Source organism: Pinus tabuliformis, chromosome J, assembly GCF_031772625.1.
Source record: "Pinus tabuliformis cultivar Carrire ecotype Pingquan chromosome J, CPIR1, whole genome shotgun sequence".
Classification (NCBI taxonomy): Eukaryota; Viridiplantae; Streptophyta; class Pinopsida; order Pinales; family Pinaceae; genus Pinus; species Pinus tabuliformis.
In genome coordinates this window covers 1359176913-1359183464 of record NC_142295.1, presented here as the reverse complement: position 1 = coordinate 1359183464, position 6552 = coordinate 1359176913, and positions in this window count along the sequence as shown.

Sequence of the window (6552 nt, the reverse complement as noted above, 5' to 3'; positions counted from 1 at the left end):
TGATGGATGCAGTCTGAAAATTTATGAAACGTGGTCATTGGAGGAAGAAAGAAGGTCATAGCCTTCTGTAGGTTGCCACCTATGTACTAGTAAACATATTGGCCAGTACAAGAGTTAGGGGGTTGTAGCTCCCTTCCAGTAGAAGCTGGAGAACGAGAGAAGGTTGTAACCTTCTATAGGTAGAAGCCTGCGTATTGGTATGAGTCTGCACCAATACAAGATTGTAAACAAATTTTCTTATTATTAAAAGAAGACAGAGACGATAGTAGCAGGTGGTTTTTACCCACATTGGGTTTCCACCTTATATCTTGGTGTTCATGTGTGTTTCTTATGTGTGATGCTTTATTCTGCTTTTACTGCACTATCTAATAAATCTTTGATATACTGGTTAAAGTTCAATGCATGATAAATTGGCTAAATCAAAAGTTCTCTGCATATACGTTGGTTGCTTTAAGTACAGTCGCGTGTACACGCTAGTTCACTTAGCTAAAGTAGCGTATACAAATCTATTTGGGAAATAAAATTATTGATATGATAATACTGATTCACCCCCCCTCTCAGTATTATTTCCAACAATTGGTATCAGAGCAGGTCCTTCAGAAGAAGCTTGATTGCTTGAAGGGAGATCCATCATCATGAGTAATCAAGAAAGCATGGGATCCATCAGACCGCCAATCTTTGATGGGAGAAACTTTTTATTGGAAAATAAGAACCACAACCTATCTACAATCACTTGGAACAGATGTCTGGGAAATTGTGGAACGAGGATATACATTTCCAGTAGCAATTCCTACAAATACGGTAGGTAAAAATAAATATGAAACCAATGCCAGGGCTATCAATACTTTATTGGGAATTCTGTCACAATCGGAGTTTGTCAAAGTCATGCAGCTCAAATCAGGCAAAGAAATATGGGACAAAATCGTTCTGAGCTACGAAGGAGACTCTCAGGTAAAACGTGCTAAACTTCAAACTCCCAGAATTCAGTATGAAACTCTTAATATGCATAGTGATGAAAGTATAGCTAGTTACTTCTTATGTATAGATGAGGTTGTCAATTGTATGAAGAATCTGGGTGTATATATAAAGGAAGTTACCTTATTTGAGAAAGTTTTAAGATCCTTGTCTGCTAAATTTGAATGAAAAGTGTCTACCATAGAAGAAAAAGAGGATCTGCAGACTATCACTATGATACAGCTTCACGGAATCTTAACTGCCTTTGATATGAGAAAAGGAGGTCCATCAGATATGAGAGAAGCCGCATTTAAAGCTTCAACAAAAGGAAAAGAAGAACTCAATGAATCAAGACATATTTCAGAAGAAGAAGATGAAGTAAACTTTGTCAAGAAGCTTCAATGGGGTTCCGGAAGATTTAGAGGTAAACTACCCTTCAAATGCTTTGCCTGTGGTAGAGTCGGTCATTATGCTGCCAAATGTCCTTGTAAAGATAAATATGAAAAAGGGAAGCAATATGCAAAATGGAATAGAAAACAAGTTGTAAATAAAAGGAGTTACTATACTCATGAAGATAGCGATGGTTTATCAAATAGTGATGAAGATGAAAATAATAATGACTATAGGCTTCTAATGGCTTATGATGATGATAATTTTTGGGATGCATTAGAAGAAGATGACCTTCCTGAAGAAATCTCTAAACTCAAAATCTATTTTGAAGAAAATAATATGATTATAGATACCTTGACATACCAACTTGCTAAAAAAGAAAAACACAATGAAAAACTAGAATGTGAAATTGTGGGTCTAAGAAAGGATCTTGAGAAAACGAAATCTCTCAATCTTAGATTTGCTAAAGGATCAAAATCCTTAAATGAAATTATCAAAGTGCAATGTTCTTCTCTGATAAAGACAGGTCTTGGATATACTGAAGAAGCATCTCAATCACAGAAGCCATCAACCTCCACTAAACGATATCTTGATGCAACAAAGAACAGTGAACAGTATGACAATCGTCAGAAAAGGCATAAAGCAGATCACCAGGTAAATCAGACTCGATTTGCTTCAAGGATGAACAGAAGCCACAACCAACCTCGGGTAAATCATACTCAATTTTCTCCATAGATGAATATCAATAGAAATTACAATCACCAGGTCAATAGATTCGATAGTTGCAGGAACTTCTTTAATGGACACTGTTTCTCATGTCATAATTTTGGACACAAAGCTACTCAATGTGTTGCTTACAAAACCATCATGTCTAAAGAAGCACGAAATCAAAGGAATGTGACAGGGATCAAGAAAAGTTCCTATAATAACTTTTCTCTTCTTGAAAATGAAATAGAATGCTCAATCTGTAAGAACTTTGGCCATGAAGAATCTGAATGCAAGAGCAAAATTCGGCAAACATCTCAAAAGGAGAAAACTCCATTAAATCCCAAGATGTGGTATAGCCTTGTATGTAGAAGGACAAGAAAATCAGTATGGTGAAATGGATGAGTGAAGGGTCTAATACCTAAAACTACCAGAGGAAAGGATTCCACTTGTTGGGTCAGAATACTCCAGAAGAAAACCATGAACTAGGCGGGTGTAATAAGGAAACCCTATAAATACCAACTCTATGAAAGAAGGAACATGAGCCCTTGGCGAGTTGTTTCTAGAAAAAGAAAGTAGAGAGGCGACAACCGTTCACAACCCTGTAGTAGTGAAATTAGTGAGGCCAAGGACTAGTTCCACATGACAGAGAAAACCGCAATTATACACTGCATATTCTCAAGACGTGAGATAGCTGGAAGGGTCAAACTTTACCAGGGAGGGGTATTGCAACAACTCCGTTCCCTCCTTGCCATAAGAAGTCGAAACCAGAGCGAAGGCGGAGCTATCCTTCCAGTTGAAGCAATGAGCCAGATGACCATTGGCCGTTGCTACCTGGTGGGTAGTTACCCTAATCCCACTCAAAACAATCTGGGCGATTGGATGATCTCAGTTCAGATCAACGGCAACAATGATAACATGTGCACAGGGGTAGCCGTTTATAGCTGGAGGATGGTGCGTCGTGGTGAGAGAACCATCTGAATCTAGGGATTAATGTTTAGTAATCAATATATATATATATATGTATATAGGTGCGTCGGAGTTCGAAATAAATCAAACATTACCGTGTGATGTTAAGACTTGACCCTTGCGTAATTCAATTTAATCAAACTGCATTTATGCCTAAACTATTTTAGATTACATGCTTAATTCATGTAAAGGTGTAAGAAAATAAATCATTTTTTTTGGTGAATGAGTTTATGTGTTACACCATTTAATATATATTAATTATTATTATCGTGCAATTTGTAAAGGGTAAAATAAATATATCTCATAATTGTGTTAATAATAAGTATATAAAATATATTATATTGATAATATATAATATAACGTATATAGTGTTGTTAAACTTTTTTACCATAATGAAAAGAAAAAATTGAAACTATTTTTAATTTTTTCGAAAAAAAAATTGATTTTTTTATTTTCAATTAAATTATGTAATGTGGTTTCAATTTTTTCCACCAATAAATTAATATAATAAAAAAAATGTAATATATCATAAAAAATAATCTATATCTAATTTTTTACATTAGCAAATAGGTAAATATTTATAATAAAAGCATAAATAATGCAAAGAAAACAATGCATTTCTATAGTCCTATGGAATGTAGTGACTAATAATACTATTACTAATAATAATAATATTTTATTTATCATAAAATACTTCCATGTTATTCAATTATTTATTTTGAAACTTTAAATTAATTTAATAAATATATTGTTTTTTTAAATAAGTATGTTTTATTTTTTTATATTTTTTTCGAGACATCTAAGTAAACAAGGTAGATAAAGCAAAGATCTAGGGAATCATCCCTTGGATCATATCTATGCCATGAAAAGTTCCCTTAGGTGGGAGGGGGGAGTGTGCTGGTGCAAAATCCTCCTTCAAAAATATGGTCATAGGGGATCGAGGTTATGGTTCAAGCTGTGATATGCGTCCTTCAGGCAATCAAGGATCTGAAATATGAAGTAAAATGAGACAAAATGCATAGCTACATCTAACATTTAAAGGATGACACCTTAAGATGCAAGTTCATCAACATTTGGCTAGTAGATAGAGCATGGGCTAGATGGATCGAACAAAAATTGTAGCTTAAGGGATATATTGATGTCAAGCAATAAGAAAAGGGTTTCTTTATGGTTATTTTGAAAATATGGACGATAAAAAGAGGTTGTTAAAAAGAGGCCAATAATTTTTCAATAATGCAGGTTATTGAGCTGAGAGGCTCATTCTGCAGCATAGTATGAAGACATGTGTATATATGTCTTTCTGTCCATCCCCATTTAAAATAAAAATAAAACATAAAAATTATGCTCTAAATAGCCAAATAATGTTTGCTATAATAAATAAAATGAATATGTTGTAAAGTAATTAGAAGTAAAAAAAATGTGCCATAAGATGTTTAAAACTTATAATTTTCAAAAATAATTCAAGAAAAGATTTAAATAAACTATTTGAAGATTTATATTAACTCATTTATGTGGATATCAACTTCATATATACATATATATAGAAAAAAAATTGTTAAAATAAAACATTTTAATGTGGTATATAAAAAAATATTCAATCTAGGTTATCAATAAAATATTTTAATAGGAATTAATATTGACATACACTTAAAAATGTATTAATAATAAAAAATCCATTTTAAATTGCGTGATAAAATGTGGATGTACGTGTTATCTAAAATATTTTAATGTCAATTACATATATATTATATATCATTTAATAAAAATTATATGTGTCATGAAAAAATTAAGTTTCTATGGTTAAATTTTTTATTTGGTCCTATATATATTCTATTTAGCATTCAAAAATACAATTTAAGCAATAAAAATTAACACATTGTATTTTGCACTATAAAGAAATTTGCACATAAAGAAATTTGATCCCTCTAGGCTCATGTTACATGAGAACTCAAGATGGATCTACGCTGGTTCATGAAATTATGGTAATAAAGGTACAAAGTAAAAAAAGTGAAATTCCTCACGGCCATTTCCCTTATTTTCTCCAACAAAAAAAAATTAGGAGGAAATAGCAAAAATAATAGAAATGTGACTAGATATTTTGTGGAAATATATGGAGTGGCCAAGTGATGAGGTTACCTGCCATATGCAAGGATATTTGTATATGTGAATATCTCTCATCATAATTAAAAATATGTGACCATGATGGAGTTTGGAAACAACCTATGGATCATGATGATTTTGTGTATATGAATATATCTCATCCACTGCCATAATTAAAAATATACTACCATGATGGAGTTTGGAAACAACATATGGATCCTGAGCATTTACCATTCAGATGTTGCAAGTACCACAAATTTCGCTATCTCTTCAAGGATTGTCACGTGAATATCATAGAGGTAACAAAAGAAAACCAAAATAAATTGGATCTTGAGGGTTTTAAAGTCCAACCTTGTCCAACAATCCTTGAGAAAAAACATTTCCAACACGATAATTTCTCCTTTCGTCCAAAAACCAATATCAGGCTTGGATTAAAAAAGTAGAAAATGTAAGTGTAGCACCTCCCATTTTTTCTAAGATCTTAATTAGTTGTGTAATGGTTACATTAGTGACTATGATAGTACATGATAAACATGTATGTTTAGATGTTTAAGTTTTTATTAATAAAGTTACTGATTTTATGTTGGAAATTTAATTGGCTGACACCAAAGTAGAGGATGAAACTTGCGAGAATTTGAAAGGAATTAGATTCATCATGATTTTTCATATATATATATATATATATATATATGCCAACTCTGTGGGAGATAAAGATTGGGAATAAAAGTGCTACAAGTGGAAAAGGAAAGCTGCTTTTATGTTTAAGGAAAATAAATGGAAAAGCCTAAGCTAAGGGGAAACAAAACCCCTAAAGGTAGGACGTTGCCAAGAAAAAAGAAATTGTGAACATGATAATGTTACATAAGAATTATCAAGGCGAAATAGTGGTTACTCACGCGTGGCAAGTTTTCATAGCTCGGGGGAATCAAAGGATTCAAGGTCGGGAGGTTTGGTGCTGTGAGCCATTGTTTTTCCAATATGGAGTGTATTTGTAAGAAATTCTTAACTATACTTGAATATTGTTTTGTATTAGATGCATGTTGAAGGTTAGTTACCAACTATAGTTTAATTAATTTTCTCAGTTGTGGAGTTTATATAATCTGTGGGTAGCGTCTTTAACTTTTGATGTATAAGTTTATAAACAACTGAAATAGGAGCATGTACGTTAAGGCTTCCAACAAATGTATGAAAATGAATATGCTAACCAGTGTAGTTTAATTGGATGATTGGTTTTCATGTAGGAAATTTTATAGTTTCGTATAGGAAATGTTGGGTATATCCATTTTGAAATATTTTAATTGAAATTATGCAGTTGAGAATGTACAGAGAATTCTAGTGAGACAAGTTTGTAAGTGATTTGATTAGGAATTAAGTTCCTAAAATTTCGAGTACTGTTAAGAGAAATTTATATTGGTGATTAGTTACAATCCATTT